This window comes from Lissotriton vulgaris, chromosome 8, assembly GCF_964263255.1.
Source record: "Lissotriton vulgaris chromosome 8, aLisVul1.2, whole genome shotgun sequence".
Taxonomy (NCBI): Eukaryota; Metazoa; Chordata; class Amphibia; order Caudata; family Salamandridae; genus Lissotriton; species Lissotriton vulgaris.
Window position 1 is genome coordinate 1,159,883,797 of NC_141696.1, and position 21,274 is coordinate 1,159,905,070.

The 21,274-nt window shown below is 43.7% G+C and overlaps 1 protein-coding gene across 2 annotated transcripts in view; it reads right to left on the minus strand.

The window, feature by feature from the left end:
• Positions 1 to 12,712, minus strand: part of LACC1 (laccase domain multifunctional purine nucleosidase 1) — a 123,576-nt gene extending 110,864 nt beyond the window's left edge. Inside the window, exon 1 of one of the 2 annotated variants that reach the window (XM_086935018.1) lies at positions 12,356 to 12,712. The gene's annotated coding sequence lies outside the window, so the exon portion shown is untranslated. The remainder of the gene's footprint in view (positions 1 to 12,355) is intronic. The other variant, XM_086935019.1, reaches the window with a different exon arrangement.
• Positions 12,713 to 21,274: the final 8,562 nt, after the last annotated feature.

Consider the following 21,274-nt stretch of genomic DNA (forward strand, 5'->3'; position numbering starts at 1 on the left):
AGAGGTCCCTAATTCTTCTCCAGCACTTGATGAGGTTGAGCCCTCATTTACTGAAAAAAAATTGTCCCCTTCACGTTCTTTCTGTGAGTCTATGCTCATCATACTTCCCCAATTTGTGTCCGTTTTTGGCCTCAGATTACTGCTTATCTCTGCCTCTACTTGCAGCAGCGCGTCCAGCATTGAGGCATTATTATTCATGCCTTCAATCTCCTTTAATGTTAATTCTCCATTACCATTACCGTTACCTTTTGATCCTTGGAGTTTCGTCTCCCCCATGTAACATGCTGCTCCAGGAGCCGCTTCAGCAGCCGCCACCTCCGCGGCTTGGACTGTCTCTCCCAGCGTTCTTTCCTCCTCTGACCTGGGCGTGCTCGCTCCTGCGTGTTCCACTGGTTGCTCAGCAACCCTAATGCCGCCTTCTGCGTAAGGTGCTTGTTTTGCGTTATGCCCTGCTGAGCCCACGCTGTTGTTACCCGGCGGGTCCCTGCCTCGCTCTGCTGCCCTCTCCTCGATCTTCGCGCGACTCACATCTCCGCCCGCTTTCTCCGCTGTCTGCCTAAAGATGGCGTCATACGCACACTTCACTCCGATAAAGGGCATGAGTGCAACCAAGGAAGAGGAGGGTCATTTTGATCAAAAGGAAACTGAAAATTACTAAAAAGAAGGAATGAATATGAGTGTGTTTCTTTTTACGTAGATCTTGTGTCAACTAATTATTCATTCTTAGTCTTTGTTAATTTTTAATCCAGATTTACTTTTTCTTACTCATTCCCTTAATTATCCCAATTAAAATAATTGTGACTTTTTACATTGATATTTTCCTTTTGAAAAAGCCAGAATCTGCTCCTCTGGTTGCTTAGTTTATATAGTACCTAGACTATCATGCCTCAAATTTGAAGGGGACTGTGAAAGTGTGCCACATGCCAACTTGTGTGAACATGGTAAAGATGTAGACAATTATCACTTTTCTAAATTATCACACATATCCCAGAGTTTAGGTGCATAGGCTCTTCAAAGAATAAGCTTCAAACCCACTTCCTCTCTTTGCAAACGGAATTTCCAGTGAGTGTTCAAGCGTCAATTAAAAAAAGAAAAATTGGAATGTTTCTCTTTGTTAGTTCTTTATGCCTTCGCTATGATAGGACTTTTGAGAAATGGCAATTTTTCACTAGTATTTATTAGGTCCCAAGATGTCACCAAAGTATTTGCCACTACGTGAACACCGTGAGCCAGTCATCAACTGGACACGAAAATAGAAAAGGACGTTGTTTGCACAAGACAAATCAGCAAAATAGCAAGGGTGCCATGGACACTAATGCAAGCAAGGAAATTCACACTCGCCCCCGACTTCCTGGTTCAGTCCTAAAAGGCTGCCATGATGGATGTGCAGTGGAGCCTTTAAACCACTGAACCCTTGTGTCACTACCCCTGCTGCACTATCTATATCTATACAGTTCCTACTGTGGTGCCTGCCAGTCTACTCCCTACTGCCCTCTGATAAGCAACAAGCAGCCTTTCAGGCAGGTGGCATAGTGTATCCTAAAGCATCCCATGCTTAAAGTTTCTAATGGCCGAAAAGTTTCTCTAATAGCAATTTGGCAACGCAGCAGATAGATAATCACAATGAATAAAACATAAAGATGTGTACTAAATAATAAAGTATTGAAAAAGTCAGGCATGCCTTACAGCCAAATGCCTCTTTAGTCATATAGAAGCTGTGCTTGTACTATTAATTTAAGATCCTAAACTGCAACACTAGGACAGGTTATTTGGTTAAAAGTGAGCTCAATTTTTAATGCAAAAGATCAAAGTGATCTTGATGTGTACCCCTACAGTAAGATTATTACACATTTATCTGTAACTGGGGCTGGGAGACATGGTTACTTTACTTTATCATGTTGAGCTATCTTTTGCCTTTTATGTTATATGCTGTTATAATACAAGCCCTTATAACCTGCCGATTGGATTACGGTAACTCTCTCTAGGTAGGAATCTCCTTGCTCCTCCTTAGGAAACTGCAAGCTATACAAAACTCAGCAGCCAGACTCATTCTAGACTTCCGTAAACAGACCCACATACCCCCACTTCAAGAAGCTCCACTGGCTCCCTGTTCAGAGGAGATGCCAGTTTAAGATGTTGATCCAAACCTTCAAGGCCCTCCACAACCTGGCACCAGCTTACATCAACCACTGACTGAACTTCCACCTTCCCTCAAGACACCTGTGTTCTGCCTATCTCTGCCTTGCCCACACACCCCTGGCATCTGTTGCAGCATCAGTGAAGGACTTTCCTTCTCCTTCCTCGCTGCAAAATGATGGAACGACCTCCCTCTTCACCACTGGACCTCGTCCGCCCTCCTGGAAAATAGACATTGGGGTGTTTGCCTTGGTTTTGATGACTTTTTGATTTTCTCACACTTTTTTAGCTATTTTAAAGGACTTGCGGAAACGATTTGGTCTTTTCTTCTATTGACGCTAATATCTTTTCGTCACTTCTTCCAACAATCCTTGAACTTAGATTGAACTCTAACTCTCACGTGGTCAAGCCCGTTTACTATTATACTTATAGAACAGAGGGCAATTTGATATAATGGATTTCCACGTGGGACACTGATTTTGAACGTTTAATTGTTTCACTAGGGACCCGGTTATTGTTGTAGATGTCATGTAAACTTACAGCTTGTTGACTACTTGTCAGGTTCTGAGATGTGTACCCTTTGGATAGTTTCCATCATGTATACCCCCCGGGTGGTCCCCATGCTGGGTCTCACCCGTGTCTTCCCATCTTTCTTTGTGAACCTGCTTTTCTTCTTGGGACTCCAAACCTTCTTCTCTTTTCCCCTTTTCTCTTTGTAGTACGGGGAGTTATGCAGGTTCCCTTGAACTAGTGGGTGATCTGGCGGTTGGAGAAATATATACATACAAAACAATGGCTCAATTGATGGCAGGTTGTTTGGATAAGAATCATCCTTCTCTTTTTCTAGAAAATGAAATATATTGTAAAGCGATGTTTGGTTTGTGTGCTTTTCAGTGTAGTAATGGTTTTGTGCCTTTATTGATGTTGTATACAATGTATGTGTTGTTCCTTTTAAATGTAATATTCATGTTTGTTTATATGTGTTTGGTTTTCACCCCTGAGGAAGCTCCCTGTGTGGGAGAGAAACGTTTTGGCTGATCTATTTTGATATAAATGATGAGTTTTTCAAAGAACTTTTAAAAAATAAAGAAGAGCTATTTTCATACATTTTTGCTTGTCTGGACTTTGTTTTGGTGCACCCCCATCAGTATCTAAAGGAATATTATCATGTTATTTTAATGTAGCAATGTGTTGTTTTAAGTTCTGTACTTTGAGTGATCTAACTTCGTGTTATTGTATGAGTTTTGTGATGTGTTTTGCTATTTTAAAGTTTGTTATGCAGGGGTGTTATATGGTGATAGTTTTGTGTAGCATTGTGTTGTTATTGTGCTTTGCCATAGTATTTTATGTTCAGTTGTACCATTTTAGTTGTGTTGCATTATATATGTTCTATCTGAAGTCAGGGTTACAAGTGCAACATGTAAATAAATGTTTAAAAAAAGGATTCCATAGGTTCACTGGTTTTGATTCAAGGGTTTTATATTTACCCTGGACCTCTTGCTGCTTTCTGCCTTCAGGACTCAGTGCTACTCTCCTCGATTTTGAGCTCCTTTGTGGAGCCTGTCACTACCCGTTCACGAGACCCTCAGCTGCATCTTTTTCATTTGGACCCTGACCACCATCCTTCCCACTGAACCTTAAGCTTTCTTCTTCCACTATGGACCCTGGGGTGTTCCTCCATGTGTTCTGTGTGCTGTATATGTAACCTTGTAGGGTAAAGTGACAGGAGAATTGAGATCTGGGTGTACAAGTGTTTTCAACAACAATATCTCAATCTGATTTAGTGAAGAGGTAAGTATATATGTATGCACAAAACATTACAAGAATGCGAAAAAAATGAAGATAGACTTTGGATTTCAGTTTTGGAAAGTGCATATAGCATCATCTTTTTAAGAACACATTTCATACAGGACAGTTATAGCAGCACTGTAGGCATAAAATGCGGTGGTTCTTTCTCAATCAATGAGTGATTATAACAATAATCACACTATTGATTGAAGACGAACCATTGCCTTTGTATATATTGTGTTTTCTTCACCTTGTCATATTGCGTCCTTCGCTGAGTTCACACACTTTTTCCTCGGTCGTCACCCTTTGCTTCAATAACACTTAGTGCACAAAGCCCCCTTGGGTTGCTACCACATTTTATGCCTATGCAATGTGTTCTTAAATAGATGATGCTATATGCACTTTCCAAAACTGAAATCCAAAGTCTCTCTTAGTTTTTTCTGCGTTCTCGTTATGTTTTGTGCATACATATATACTTGCCTCTTCACTAAATCCGATTGAGATATTGTATATGTAACCTTGTGATGCCTTGGACTGCCACCCACCCTTGAATCCTTTACTGTGCCCTCCACCTTTAATGCTGCACTACTTTTGACCCCCTCCCAATAATGCAAATTACTGGGTAAGGAATAGGAACTTGCACTAATTTGGCTATAATATTCTGTACTGCCTGCATGGTGATGAATGGAACTGTGCACTGCAGACTGCCTTGTGGCATTTGTCCATGTACCAGTGTCTGGCAGAAGATTGCGCTACTGATACCTAAAGTGGTACATGTTCTCCGTTTCAAATGAGGCTTGAAAAAAATCTATGACAGGGGGGGGTTCAATGGGCTAGGAAGGTCATGGCTATGACAGATTTTCAGAATATCCACTTAGACATTTACACGTAATTAATCCAAATTAAACTCCATTACATAATCAATGGGTATCCCACAATCTGGCATGGATCTGGGACTCCTGGACAGTGTTGCACAGCCCTGTTCTATGCAAAAGAAAAAATACTTGCCGTTTCCTTTCTGCTGTGCACCTTTATGACACAGAGACACCCTTCATCTACCCACGTGTGGCTCCCTTTTGTCTTCTATGAGGCCATGCAAAAACTCTTGCCAATGCTGCACCTTCCCCACATTTGTAAAGAGGACAGAGGATTTTTTTGTTTGCAGCTATACCTCACAATAGTCCAACTATGTGGCTCAAATAGGGCTTACGTCCATACACCATACTTATTAAAGTATATTTTAAAAAGTATTTCTTTCATGGCCATGCTCCTGTCAGACATGTATCTCCATGTGGTGGGTTGGACTGGTTCCAGGATCCTTTTTGGGAATAGGTGCTTGATTTCCAAGCAGAAATTAACAGCACGTTTTACCTCACCTCAGTGTTTTGACTGGTGCATTCCTTGTACTACATTTAAACTGCAGGCAGTACAACAAGAGTCTTCAGGGCCGGACAGGGAACCAAAACCGGCCTTGACAAAGTGCTCGGCAAGCCCCCCACCCCCACACCAGGGGCTTTCGGGGGTGGCCGAGCTCTTTGCCAGCGTTGGTTTTCGGCTTTTTGTTACAGGGCCGATTTTGCAGCTATGCTGCAAAAACGACCCTGTAACAAAAACGGCCCCCTGGGGCCCAAAACTGGCCCCCACCCATGCGGCACACCTGGGGATTGCCCGGTGCCTGCTATGGCCAGTCCGGCCCTGAGAGTCTTTAGTTTGGAGACTGTACATTTGGGAATCTTTTAATCGCAGGTAGGTTTTACTACACTTACATTAGGAGTGAGCACGTATTTGTATGGGGCATTCCTTTGCAGCTAAATATAGTTAAGCATTATCTATACTAATATAATAAAGAGAGAGCCCAAACATTTGAGGCGGGTAATCTCAGGAACCACAGCACCAATCACAACACCCAATACAGCATTCAAAAGGGCAGTTGCAGCAGAAAGACATAGGCTATGCAGACGCCCACCATATACATTTAAAAGGTAAAAGAACGTGCCAGCAAAGTAGTCCCTTGTGGGCGTGTCTGCGTTGTGCTGTGGGCATGTGCTGGGGGCGTGACAAACGCTGGGGGCGTGTGGTACGTTCCGCCCTTCATGCCATGTCTCATATCGTGTGCTGTGGGTGTGTGCTGGGGGCGTGGGCGTGTGCGGGGCACAGGATTACGAAAAAAAAAAAAGTGAGCGTTGTGCCCAATATTTCATTGTTTTTTCGGGCCAGGTTCAGTACATTCCAGCTCCGGGTGTGCTTGCCCCGCGCTCCCAGTGACGTGCACCTGCTTTACTGTATGGAGGTCAGGCATGGGGCTATTCCCAAGGGCCGGAAGGAGCGCAAACAGGGGCCATTGTGCAGGAAATCTAATCTCGCCTTAACTTCCGGTGATGCCTGAAGCGCACACTGGAGATTTTCCACTTCTGTTGCGCACAGGCCTCGCGCCACGCACATCCGGACACAAGGCCCGCCTCCACGGAAATAGCAAGAAAGGGACTATCCCTCCCCCGGTAAGTAGATTGGTGGCACCGCGGCCAACATCTCCAGCAACATACTCATATTTTTTCACCATCCATTTTAAAAACGCACAGGTCTCTCTCATTGATGGCCAGCACCGACATACACTTTTAGACACACCTCCCGCCAGAAGTTCTAGAATTGCGAACTTTAGAGCTGTGGAGCTACGTTCAAATCGCGGCATCAGCTTAACATCCTGTGATTCGAGGCAAATTGCTTTGTCTCCCCGTGCCTACCACAAATGAATGTGTTCTTCTGTAATGTAAATTGTGCTCATGCCATGTTGTCGAGTTCGCGCTATATAATATTGCAAGGAAAAATAAAGTTAGGGAAACTCGAGTTCACACACTACAGACCGCACACTCAAGTGCATCAGCAGTGCACTGTGAATCGGAGCGTTTCACAGGCCTGTAACAGATAAGAAATGCTATCAAAACGAAATCCTACAAAACAATATACTACTGGCCGGCAGCAATTCATACCCGGACAACGTCGGAACGGGCTGCTAGTAAAATATATAATATTTTATGGACTGAACCTTTACACATCCATAAACATGTAGATATATCTATGTATATATAAGTAGCTATGCAAAAATACAAAAAGAAAAAGAGGAAAAAGATTAAGTACATTGCAAATATAATCTAAATGGAAAAATGGCAGTTCAAACAATTACTTTAAGGAAATAATTAATATAAAATCATTAAAAAAGGGAACCTAACTAAAACAACAAACACATATATATGTACAAATATATACTTACAAGTACATATTAAATATAATATTCTTTAATTATTCTATTTTTTTTAAAAAGGGACTGGTTGTTACGTACACTTCTTAAAAAGTAAAATTAAACTAAGCAAAATTAAAGAAAAAAGTATTTAAAATACATGTTTATACATGTAAACATACAAAAACATCTGTAAACACACACATATACATATGCACACACACACACATGCAACAATCAGATACAAAACAATATATTCATAAAAATAAAAACAAAAACATCAAAGATGCGATGTAAAGGTACTCCTTATGACATGGTTCCAGAAGAAGTGGCCATGATATACTGACTTGCAAAGGAATGACCTACAACATGAAATAGGCTTTTTGCAATTGTGTTTCCCTGCGACTCGCTGCAATCAGCAGCATGGCTTTGATGGTTCCTGTAATCTGGCCTTACGATATATTCCAATCTCTCTTTCATCAAATGCCCACCCTTTACTATAAAAATGTTCACCTCAATAGCCCAGATCGATTGGCTTTTCCAATGCTTGTTCTTGCTTTGTGCTGGTACGTACTCCCTGCTAGAAGCACTTAGTACTAGCTAAAATAGGGCAGTAAATGCAAGTGGAAAATGCAACCACAATTTGCTATCAGCATTAAATCTGCAGCAGTAGAAAAACGGGTGCAAAAAGTGTTTGTGTCTGTTTTTATACTACTACTAGCAGCCCGTCCCGACGTTGTCCGGGTATGAACTGCTGCCGGCCAGTAGTATATTATTTTGTAGGATTTCGTTTTGATAGCATTTCTTATCTGTGACAGGCCTGTGAAACGCTCCAATTCACAGTGCATTGCTGATGCACTTAAGAGTGCGAGGTCAATAGTGTGTGAACTCGAGCTTCCCTACTTTATTTTTCCTTGCAATATTATATAGCGGGAACTCAACAACATGGCATGAGAACAATTTACATTACAGAAGAACACATTCATTTGTGGTAGGCACGGGGAGACAAAGCAATTTGCCTGGAATCACAGGATGTTGAGCTGATGCCAATATTCGAACGTAGCTCCCCAGCTCTAAAGTTCGCAATTCTAGAACTTCTGGCGGGGGGTGTGTCTAAAAGTGTATGTCGGTGCTGGCCATCAATGAGAGAGACCTGTGCATTTTTAAAATAGGTGGTGAAAAAATATGAGTATGTTCCTGGAGATGTTGCCCGCCGTGCCACCAATCTACTTACCGGGGGAGGGTTAGTCCCTTTCTTGCTATTTCCGTGGAGGCGGGCCTTGCGTCCGGATGTGCGTGGTGCGAGGCCTGTGCGCAACAGAAGTGGAAAATCTCCAGTGTGCGCTTCAGGCATCACCGGAAGTTAAGGCGAGATTAGATTTCCTGCACAATGGCCCCTGTTTGCGCTCCTTCCGGCCCTTGGGAATAGCGCCATGCCTGACCTCCATACAGTAAAGCATGTGCACGTCACTGGGAGCGTGGGGCAAGCACACCCGGAGCTGGAATGTACTGAACCTGGCCCGAAAAAACAATGAAATATTGGGCACAAAGCTCGCTTTTTTTCCGTAATCCTGTGCCCCGCACACGCCCACAGCACACGATATGAGACATGGCATGAAGGGTGGAACGTACCACACGCCCCCAGCGTTTGTCAAGCCCCCAGCACACGCCCACAGCACAACGCAGACACGCCCACAAGAGACTACTTTGCTGGCACGGTTCTTTTACCTTTTAAATGTATATGATGGGCGTCTGCATAGCCTATGTCCTTCTGCTGCAACTGCCCTTTCCAACGCTGTATTGGGTGTTGTGATTGGTGCTGTGGTTCCTGAGATTACCCGCCTCAAAGGTTTGGGCTCTCTCTTTATTATATTAGTATAGATATAGATATAGATTAGTGTACAAAGCAAAAATGAAGCAGAATCCTTTTTTATGAGCAAATTCCTTCCATAATTTCAGCAGACTTGACTTTATCAGAGGACCTTCTTGTTCATACACATGCTACCACACATCGACCACTAACCTCATTTTGGTCTTGTATATATGAATTTGTAGGCACAATTGTTTCTTTCACAAATCAATGTACAAATACATCTTACCTTTTAGAATAACTGTTTCTAGTAACTTGATGTACACTGATTATTTTTACTAAATCTGCATGGCATTCGCGTTGTTCTAAGTTTCAAGATATATAAAGCGCTCTGATACCCTACTTAGGGTCATGTTTGCGCTTTATAAAACACCAAATAAATAAAGAAGCCCCTAAAAGTCTCAAAATGCGTAGCTAGTTTGCATACTGGCTCCAACTTGGATCTGTATATCTCAAAAAGGTTTCTCATGTACTGCCACCCAGCTCCCTCCACCGATAAAACTACTATTTCTTACAGTACAATGCCATACTCTAGCACACCTTGGAAGGTAAGTTTGTGTCTACTGCTAATTATTGTACCTATCATATGGCCAGTTAACTCTATCATGTTTTCAGTCTGTTTTGCATAATGATAGTCACTGATTCACTGATCCTTGAACTTCATTTCCATTTTCTGAAAAAATATATAAGTGTACAGAAGAATAAAAGCCTAGGCTCCAAATGGGATCCAATGTATTTGCAGATTTTTTTAATGACATGTTAGTTCTTTCTCTTGATCCTACGTTTTTCCATAAGGTCAACTCTCCATGTCACTTTGATCAAATGATTGTTTAGCCTGTTTTACAGTAGGAGGCCTCCGATCCTGACTCTTCTCTGCCTCTGTCTCTGTCTGTTGTGGTACATGTTCTGAACATTTATCTCTCTAGATCCTTGGAGTTTAGACATTCTGATAGCATTTTTCTCAATTTTGGTCCTGTGAAGAAGGGTGAAAATCCATTTTCCTCTACCTTGACCCGATGGGCGATGAAGGTTGTTTTCTCAGCGTATCTGGCTCAAGGTAGAGAAACACCTGGAGCAGGGCACGAGTCGGGGGTACATGCAGGTACACAATGTGCACCCACTATTTTAATAGGGTGGACACCGTCCCCCCTGCGTCCCCCCTGCCAAGAAGTTGGGCCCCACAGAAATATGCTGAACTTATCCTGGTGTAAGACACTGGTACACGTTCAGCAGCGCCTGCAAGTTGTCTGCATTCCATTTCCAGCAGCAACGTGCAGGCAGCGAGGGGGCTTTCTTATTTTTTCACCTGCAGCCCGGCCGAAGTTAAGGGGCCATAACGCCTCCTTTTGTTTGAATATCTTGACCGGAGGCGGGCTGGACCCACGCACAAATTTAAATGCCACAGAGGGAAACAAAGGCACACAGCTTGCTATCTCTTCCCAGGGACTTAAGAGAGGCATGCTTTTGCCCTGTCCCTGTATATAACTGCAGACACTGTAAGACTGTCAGATGGGGTGGTCTGTCCCAGTATTTACACAAATAATTTAACCCCTTGTATGCTGATGACGAACCCCAGCCGTCATGCACTACGGTGCTCGTGTGCTGATGACGGCTGGGGTTCGTCATGGCCCGCCCCTGTTCATTTGTTTACCGCACAGCGGCGGAAACGGGCCAGCAGCGAAGGGGTTTAATAGCACTATTTTATTTTGTTTATAGCGCTACGTCGTGACATCATGTGCTGCGATGGCACGCATCATTTGCATACTGTCTAACTTGGTCAGTCCCCCCCACTTTTTTTTAAAGGACGTGTGCCCTGACCTGGAGGTATCAAAGATGACTCTACTAGAGATATGGCAGCTTCTTGGATGGATTAGTCGGGTGTTTCGCTTAGAGACCTCTGCAGAGCTGCTACATGGTCCTCGCCTTCCACTTGTATTTCCCATTATAGGTTTCATATTGCTCAGGGGTCAGAATTATGTTTTGGTTCAGGAATCTTGAAGGCCACAAGATCTTCTTCATAGTCTTGTACTTTGTGGTTTCACTGTTCCCCTTTTTGAATGTTCTTTATTTCCTACATTTGTCTTGAGGGGGGGTGGGTGGGGTTTCTGGAGATTTTTTTGTGCTCCTGCTCTATTTGAAAAATTAACAAATAAAGAATTTCTTCTTGCTACGTTGGTGTTTCCCTTGTGGTTTTTCCTGGGGCTGCAGAAAGAGGTTTTTGCTTTGGCATTCCTCCACCAAGTAAGGAATGGGATGAGAAATGGAAGCAGAGGAGATAATGCTCGGTTTACTTACCAGCACATTTCATTACTGTGTTTCTTCCTTACTCGTCCCATTCCTTATGTCCCTATCTTTCAACAGCCTGTTTTGGGGCTTTGTTCTAAACAGGAAGTGGAAGGGGTGAGGTTATAGGGATATTTTTCTTTGACCCTTTCATAGAAAGGGAAGAAACAGCTTTATAGTAGTTGATACAGGGGAGTGAATGGGCACACTCAGTACACCAAGTAAGGAATGCAGCGAGTGAGGAAGAATCAGAGTAATGAAGATTACCGATAGGTAATCCGAGCATTATCTACATGTATTGGCAAAGCACTGTTGTGAGTCCAAAGCTAGCTCCTCCACTCCACTGACGGGTCTATAAAAGGGCTGATACAGACATGAAGGAGCTATCCGCAGCCCCATACAAGAAGCAGTTTTGTGCACAGCAAAGCTCTGAACAGAGAAACATTCTGAAGCTAGATTATAAACCTTTGCCACCAGGAATGAAAGTTTGCATTGCATGAATTAGAGAGCGCCAAATGTGTGATTCTCACTTGCAATGAGTGAGACTTGAGAACTCTGCAAATGCTATATATGAAGCCACTTACTTGTCGCCTAAAGATACGTAAGCAGCTGTGTGTATTTTACCACCTTGTTCTACCTGTGTTAACAGACAATCGGCGAAGTTGGGAGTATTACATAGATCAAGCCGGAGGCTAAGGACAGCCATGCTGAGCAAGAAATAATAGAAGTACTAATACAGCAAGGCGTAGCAGAATAATTGCAGATATGTTTTTGGTTGTTTTATATAGTGCAACCTCCGAAGGCATTACATTGCTTTACATGGGCACCAGTTGCATCACAGACAGACCCATTCATTTTTATGCACGGTGAAATTTGATTTGCCTAGAATCAGAGAACGCTTGAGCCTCCCGCTAGACTCGAACCTAATTTCCCAGCTTCCAATTCGGCCGCTCTAGCCGTTAAGCTACACCCTCTATCACATTGACAGATACATTTTACAATGACAGCAAATTTAATCTGATATTGTTCACTCAATGTGATACTCACATAGGGTCCCGTCATACGCCGCGTCAGTTCATGCAAAGTCTTTCTTTTGTGAAGTAAATGAACACCTGGCAGCTCGTGTCCGTCTCACTTCCTGATTGCTGGAAGAGGAGGAGCTCCTGTAATCCGACAGCGATGACGTAGTGCCGGTAGAAACAGAACTCGCTGTCTTCGTGCCAGGACCCGCCTTTGCTAGGTCTGGTCTCTTGACAGTCCCCTCTGCTCTCGGTTGCCGGTTCTAGTCAGTTATAAACCATGGAGTACGCGACTTCCTCTCGTGTTTAGGAAAATCCGCGACCGCGCACTTCCCCCTCGCTTGCACGCAGAGGAAGTAATAATGTGCTGAACAAGGAACTGCAGCGCCGGCTGTGGCTGAACTACGTGTTCAGAGGGAAACCCGGCTCTTGCGACATATGAGCAATCAACTTTTTCCACGGAGTCCCGAGGCTACGGGATTCCTGAACGCTACGTTATTTACTTTAGCAACTGGCCTGCCTTTGACCTGGGACCCTCTTGGACCTTAAGGGGCACACCAATGCACTCTCCATACTGGCAGACGGCCACTGTTTCTGTGGCGGGCTCAGTGTACAGTGTAGTTTGGTGGCAGCAAGCCTTGCATTAGGAAATCGTTGTGTGAACAGAACTCTTACCTGTTTCGTACGAGTGGAGGCCATCTGGCACACTTGTATGAAGTGCCACAGCTATAGATGACCCGGGTGGCTAAGCAGCGGCGAAGGAGACACTAAAATTCTGGGGGGGACAGGGACACCTTGTGGACTTTACATTGACCCTATACAAATCACCGCCCATTAAACAAATACAATCGCATACTTTCGAAGTGAAATATTAAGAAAAGCAGGCATGTTGTCACAGTTTGCATGTATGCTTTATTGTTATTTACATTCATATAGTAATCAGACCAAATGTTAAAAAAATGTATATGAATCTTGCATCTTCATGCACCAAGCAAACAAAGGTCGCTGACTTAGGTTGGGGGCGTCATGTTTGCAAGTGCCTTACGGTTTGAAAAGTACCTGCCCCTGCATTCCTGGTCTCCAGCAATTTTCAGGCAACAATTCAAATGTGAAGATAACTTTGGTGATTAATGTTCTTTATTGAGAGAGATCGGAGGTTTGTCTAGTGGTAGTTTTGACTCTTGGTAAGGTAGCCACAGTGGGGTAACATGCCTGCCGTAAAGAATGTGTACCATGCAGATCACAAAATGCATATCATGTAAATAGGTCAGTGAGTTACTACTTTTGTCTGAGAGATTCTTTTGGTATTTGCAGTTTATAAGTTAAAATCCTAACATTGAACAGTGAGCTATTACCTTCATCAAAGAGCTGCATGAAAACTGCAAGGTATAGATTAGAACGTTATGATTTTTCCAGAGTCTTTCCTTATCCTAATGTTGGAAAATGGGTTCATTAGGATATAAATCAATTCTGATTATTAAAGAGAACCCCCTAACCATGGTGTTATGTTTTAAATTCTGAGTTTGTGCTTCCTTAGTGTTGCAAAGCCATTCTGTGCCCTGGGCACTCCCCAATGTTTTGCTGACTGGTACTGGTAGTACCTGACTCTCACTGACCCTGGCCTCTGCCTGAACAGGCACAGGGCCAGTGCTATTCTGAAAGAGACACTTAAAGATACTGTGAAAACACCTACATACACTAGGGTGCACTATGGGTTAGGGTACCCCTATGATTAGCATGACCTCTCCTATAAGGCCCTAGTACATAATAGGGCAGGGGGATTAGAACTACCTTTAAGTCCCTAGAATATAATAGGGCATGGCAGTTTAGAGGCCAGCAGCCCTTTCTGCGTTTGCATGTGTGCACTGCTGAAGCCTGAGGTCAGTTTAAAAGTAGCCCTGTGTTGTAGGACTGCTTTTAAAATGCAAATTGTGCCCAAATTCGACTTTTGGGTTTGGAGAACTTATAAATTGATCAGCTACAATGCTGGCGCAAAATTAAGTTAAGTGGAAACATGTTTTCCCCTTAACTATGGCTGTATCATATTTGCCACATAATATATCATCTGCTGCATAATCTAACGATTTGACCCAAAACAATTTTGTAGCTCAAACGGATCAAATATGACTAAAAGAAATGTGATTTATGTTGCAGTGAAGAGTAGGGCCCTTTGCAAAGGTTGACTGGTCACCTTTCCCACTGCTACATTTGTATGTTACACAGGTACTAATGAGGCAAAAGCTTTGCAGAGGCTGTTAGTATGTATAAATATGTCAAAATAATAAAGTATCATAAAATGCACTGCATTATCCTGCAGCCTTTTAATTGTTGCATCATTTAATCAACACTGCAATATAATGTTGGCCTTCATTGCTCCATAACTCCAGTGGCCTGAAAGCAGGCTGCAAGTTTTTGTGCATGAAGCAGAGACCATGAAGTTTGCAAACTTAGGGGCTGATTACGATGGCAGGTGGACTTCAGTCCGTCCGCTATCGAATCGGGGAATGGGACTGCTGGCCTCCAAGGTGGCGGCCCCACGATAGGCATTACAATGCTACCGCCACTATGGCGTGCGCAGTGCCTAACTTTTACATTGCAGCAGGTGCTGCTGGCTGCATCATCTGCCGCAATGTAAATATTGACATGTTGCATATATCACTGCACTACATGGCAGGCACAATGCGGATGCCCCCCAGGTCCCATGTCTGGGGACTGGGGGAAAGGTGCCTGCTACAGGCCTCCAATGTCCCTTGCCGCCAACTTTTCCATGGCAGGTGAACCGCCATGGATAGGCTGGCGGGTAAGGGGTATCGTAATCCCTACTGTGGTGCCTGGTAGGCACCACCAGCATTGTAGGAACCACAAGCCCCTCCGCCGCACTGGCGGGCTCGAGGGACCAGTCGGGTGCGTGGCGGTTGGTCTTTCCGACCGCCAGGGAACCACCCACCATTGTAATATGGTTGGTGGTGATGCAGTCACCGATGGCGGTTGGACCACCACTGACGGGGTGACGTGGACGTCCCACCTACATTATAATCACCCCCTAAGGTTGGTGTGCATGCAAATCCTTAACAACTAGAAATAGTATCTGGGAGTCAAATGGACTAATTCAGAATCTACTTTGAAAACAACAAAAAAAACGTATTGTGTAGTGATTAAAGTGACGTGACTATGTGTCATACTGTACACTGATTTTCCTTTTAGGAAAAAGTGCCCATCAGTTCCCGCCTGATTCCGCCCTACATCATCTGGGCTCTCCTTACCCAGGAGACAATGCAGTATTACTATCAATATGGTAATGATAGTGTGACTTCGGAAAATTTCCAAAGTGTGCTGATAGGACCGTCAAGATGTTGTTGTGCGGGTAACTGGATTACAGTGCCAAAGTAAATGTGGAAAAATAGTGATGTTAAAATTAGGTAACTATTGGGTGTTGTGTCGGTATGACGACGAGGTGCATTAAGGTCAGAATATCCGAACACAAGAGCACCATTCGGTGTCGGAGACAAGCGACCAGATTAACAGCACACCTTTTGGAGAAAGGCCACAGTCCAAACGATTTTCAGTGGACAGTTCTGGAGCAACCGCTAATACCTGAACATGTCGCTGACATATCAAACTTTCTATTTAAACGGGAACAAAAGTGGGTTTACAGATTAAACAGTGATAAGGCAGGCCTTAATGAAGATATTCCGTGGATGTCATTGTAATATCTTAATTGACATCCACAGCATCCGCCACTAATCAGTCTATTGGATCAATTCCCTGTAAAATTCTGTCCAAATGTAAACCTTGAGTCAAGATATAACAACATTGCTGTACATAAGATTTTTACATAACAGAATAGTCCCCAAATAATGAAGCAATATACCTTCTGTCTGAGATCTGACAATAAGATAGTTCAACTGAGTTTGTCATCTAGGAACTGCATTTAAACAACATAACGGTATGGCAGTGCGTGAATGACAAATTAACTAATATCTCTCCTTAAGAGGTTGAAATATTCGCTGTTGGCCGATTAGTCCCACAATTAGCCTCTAAAAATAACCTTATAATCGTGTTCATGATTACATAGGTTTGCGCTAAATTTGCATTTGCATTATTGAAATATGAGTGGGCTTTTAAGGTCTCAAGATATAATTTCAGGCACATTGCGCAGTCCCTTTTTTTTTCTTCTTTTTTTTAAATAAAGCAATAAAAAAGGCACAAAAACTACAAATCCCATGCATATAACGCGGTTTTTGTAGTTTTCCGTGGACTGAAAGGTATTGGAACTACAATTCCCAAGAAAACTAGGGATTCTTTGTAGTTCCTTGCAGTCACGAGCCAAATGAGGTCACATGACCGCAGATGGAACAAAATGGCACTTCACAAGAGCTCCAGCGCCCCCCCAGATTGCACAGAGGGACGCTTGGAGTATCGACGGAATGGTAGGATATAATACAACAAGATCCTTTTGTGTGTTATAAATTACAAAACATGGTATGCGTGAAACATTTGTGTTGGACAGGCCACGTGCAGGGCTTGCTCCCTCCCCGCACGACCAGGCCCGAACCGGGCTCTTCAGGTGTCACCCACAACCACCACCCGTTTCCAGTCTCACATGAGACCCCTGCCCATGGACATCTCCCCATGGACATCTCCCCGTCATGGGCCCATCTCCTACCGGCCCTCTCGCCCGGCCTGGGCGCCATCTTGGACACAGCACCACGAGGCCGCGTGGCCTCCGATCGACCCTAACCCTGGGCCTAGCCAGGCCCCGACATCCCGGCACCACCATCCACCCAGGAGGTGAGCGGACTACTTGGCAGGTCAATGGGAGAAAGAGGTGTCGATGGCTCTCCCCCGCCAGGTGCCGATCACGCCAGCTCCCCGAGGCGCTGGCTCCACCCCCCTGCTGGGTGTCTGGACTCCCTCATCCTGGACCTCCCGACCTCCAAGTGCGAGGGTCCGGACATCAAAGGGGGCCAGACCTATAACTGGGGCAGCTCCAGAGCTGGAAGGCAGTTGTATCCTGGAGTCGAGAGACGCAGTGAAGAACTCATCCTTGACGGACTACTGGCGCTGCCGTAGCCCTGCCTTGTGAACTATCGACCTGCCTGCTGGCGCTGCCGCAACCTTCTGAAACCTTCATCGTCGTCGGGACCTGCTGGCGTGGCCGCGGACCGTTTGTAACCACCACCTTCATCGGGACCTGCTGGCTCCGCCGCGGACCGTCGCTACCTTCAACCATCGGGACCTGCTGGCTCCGCCGCGGCCCGATTCTCTAGAACGCCGAGCTCGAGGATTGTGAGCTATTTCATCTACCAGTTTGGTAACGAGACTGTCCCGCTACCCTTTTCCCAACCAAAGAGACTAACCTAGAGGGGACCCCTGAGTCCAGACCTCCTTGTACCATTTCACCGTACTTGAAGAATTGCTTATAAAGTAACGTTGAACCTTATCCTTGTGTGGCGTACATCTGTGGGGGGGAAGTTACTTGTCTGTACGATCGCTGGAGACGGCTCTCCCCGGAGGCCTCTCCCCTTGTCCTCGGCCGACCCTCCCGGTCCGTCTAACAATTTGTCTTTTTTATAAAACGCGGCAAGGAGTGTCAGAGTACTCTTATTGCAGTGAAAAAGAGGTTTTGGTGAATCACGTTTATTAAGCGTAGTGTAATGTGCAGAAAATGTTATGCGCTAAACGGATGCCCGCCCCCCCCCCCTCTTTTTACAACAAGCGGCAAGTAGCACTTCTTGACAACAAGCGGCGAGTTACGCTTGATGTATCTTCATGATTGTAGTTCCGCGTAGAACGGGCGGAATTCAAGTGAAACACTCTGTGTTCCCGGCTGGGGACACGATGGATGATACATCAGATTTTGTTTATTGAAAACCAATGGCGCCATATCAAATTGCAGCTTGGTGTCCTCTAAGAAGTTAGTAGGAGAGGTACAACAGCTCCCAATATCGGGCTTTTGGCTAAATGCATAATGTTCATTTAAAATATGTAGTACAGAGAGTTGCCAAGCTTCGCACATTCGTTGTGTTGCTTGCAAGTATTAGAACATAACATTGGATGACACACCAAGTGACAAGGCATTTTTGGTGCGCAAACCCCTATTCAAACATATCGACGTTTTCCGGCTGGGAACGCGATAATTATGTCTTCAGATAATATAACAATTAACAATATCCCTAAATTTGAACACCTTCGTAAGGGCAGAAACTCAAAACATCTTGAAATACCAGCATAATCGAAGGTGTGTGTGTATATATATTGATCACAAGAAATCAGAACAGTCCCTATCTATAATTAAAAAAGAGGATAAAAATATCCACAGTATGCCACCATAGCTCAAGAGATCCTTGCACTTAAATCCACTCTAATAAATTGTATACACAATAAGAAAATAATTCTGATAACATTTTTAAGCAATTTATTACAAAAATATACAATGTTCAGTTTCAATTACAGTGCCACAATGTAAAATATTAAAAAAGAGTGTCAGCACCCTACCAATGGCCCACAGGGAAACGAACATGGGTCTCGGGTATTAGAACAAAATACAAGTTTTTTAACAAAATATGTACAAAACCTTTAGATTCTTCCAGTATACGCAATAATAACTCTGCGTGTGTTAAATTAAATTTAAACAATATTGCAGGCTCAGGGAACCGGCACTCGTAAATGAGAATCTAGTAGCACAAACAGAGAATAGAACAGGTGCTCTAAAGTTGTGACACGGCATGTTCCCTTAAGGAGTATTCATGCCGGATACTGATAAATATGTAAAAATGAAATGGGAATTGATAGACCCGTCACAAATATATGTTTTTTCTAGGGTGGTCAATTGAGAATAAAAACCCCCGAACAGAGCAAACGAGCGAAACAGCACTTTTTTAAAAAAGAACTTGACGCCATCCAGTCACGTGCTGCATTTTAGGCTGGTCCCGTGTACCAAAGGGTGAGTGCTCTACATCTATGGAGAAATGTAATTGGTAACTAAACAATTCAATTTTTTCGAATATAAGAATAAATTGTAACACCTCATTATTTAACTTTTTAAAGGAACTTCAAAAAAAAGTCCCTCATAACAGTGGCTCCTTTTTCCTCCATATAAAGAAAACTCCATGACATAATTAAGGTAATTTACAAACCTTTATTGTACCAATGTGAACAGAGACCCGACATTAATAAGTATATGAACTTGATGTTAGGTTTTTGTGGTTTCAGACATAAAGAGATGTCTCTATCGGTTACATCCATTCGTGTATATGATGTCCTGTGATGAGCTAAGGACTCCCTCCTCGAATTGAATATAGAGGAATACGGCTCTAATGTTATATGAGTTTGTTTTTAAAGTAAGTTAAAAAAAAACCCAGCATTACATACATAACATAAGTAGGAACAGTTTTAGACTGCTCCTTTATGTGCATTGCCACTTGAGATGTAATTCACCTCGAAGTTCATACTTTCTGAACTTCCAACATAGCTCAGGAGCTCTAGCTGCCACTGTCCTCTGTGCCCTAGTATAACATGAATCTTTTGAAAATGTGTTCCATTGATCACTATACCTTAGTATAATAAATTGTATTTGCGAGAAATGTGCCTCTGTGCTCAACAATATAAGGATTTTTAAAAAGTATACGAATGTAGAAAAGAGCAATGGGTAGAATGCAAAAGAATGATAGTTGTGTCTCAAAGAAAATGTTGTGTTAATACATTGTTTCTCTATTGTATAGAACCCTGTCCTGATGAAGGTGTCAACTTAGAAACCGAAACGCTGCGTCGACAACTTGTTTTTAATAGCTAATTGCTGTTTTTATTCCTGATTTTGTGTGTTTATTATATGTGCACCATTGAACCATTGGTAGGGTGCTGACACTCTTTTTTAATATTTTACATTGTGGCACTGTAATTGAAACTGAACATTGTATATTTTTGTAATAAATTGCTTAAAAATTTTATCAGAATTATTTTCTTATTGTGTATACAATTTATTAGAGTGGATTTAAGTGCAAGGATCTCTTGAGCTATGGTGGCATACTGTGGATATTTTTATCCTCTTTTTTAATTATAGATAGGGACTGTTCTGATTTCTTGTTTTCCCCTTACTCCTCGTCCCGACATTGGATCTGTGAGGAGACCTCCCTTTTTGTTTTTTATTATATATATTGATCACCCGCAATCTTTCCAACGAAAAGATGAGAGGCCACAAGGGGAGTGGGGAACAAGCTTGCCGTTTTATTCAGAAATTCCAGCAAATGGCGAATGCATTTCGGCGTTGGCCTTCTTCAGCACCTTCCTCTTGAACGACCCATTCCCTAATGAGTTCCTCCTGTGTAGAAATACCTGTAGGCACTGAGTTCCCTCCCCCTAATGCAGTCAGCACAGCGATGGTAGTCCGTGTTGATTGTTGCGGACTCCAATTCCCAGCATGCACAGTCTCGGCAAAGTTAGGTGGCTGGTGTAGGGGAGTGGAAAAAACGTAGTTTTGTGCCCGTGGCAGGAGGGCGGGGTGGTCGAAGAACAACGAACATCGCGGTGCCAGCTCCTGTGTCCCCTCTGACTGCAGCGCCCGTTCTCCCAGGTCAGTCATGAAACCGGGGCGGTCAAATGAGAGACGAATTGCCCTGTCGAGGTAGAATATCTCAGTCTGTTTCCTCCGGTCTGGGATGCTTGGCGGACTCCTGGGGAATATCGATCCCTCGATTTTGAAAATGAGCTGCAAGCAGCGTGGTGCCAGTAATTCCCCGAGTCTCTTGATGCCGCAGGGCCAACTCTTCTGCGCGTCTGGCTGCGCAGTACATATCACCCGCAATCTTTCCAACGAAAGGATGAGGCCACAAGGGGAGTGGGGAACAAGCTTGCCGTTTTATTCAGAAATTCCAGCAAATGGCGAATGCATTTCGGCGTTGGCCTTCTTCAGCGCCTTCCTCTTGAACGACCCATTCCCTAATG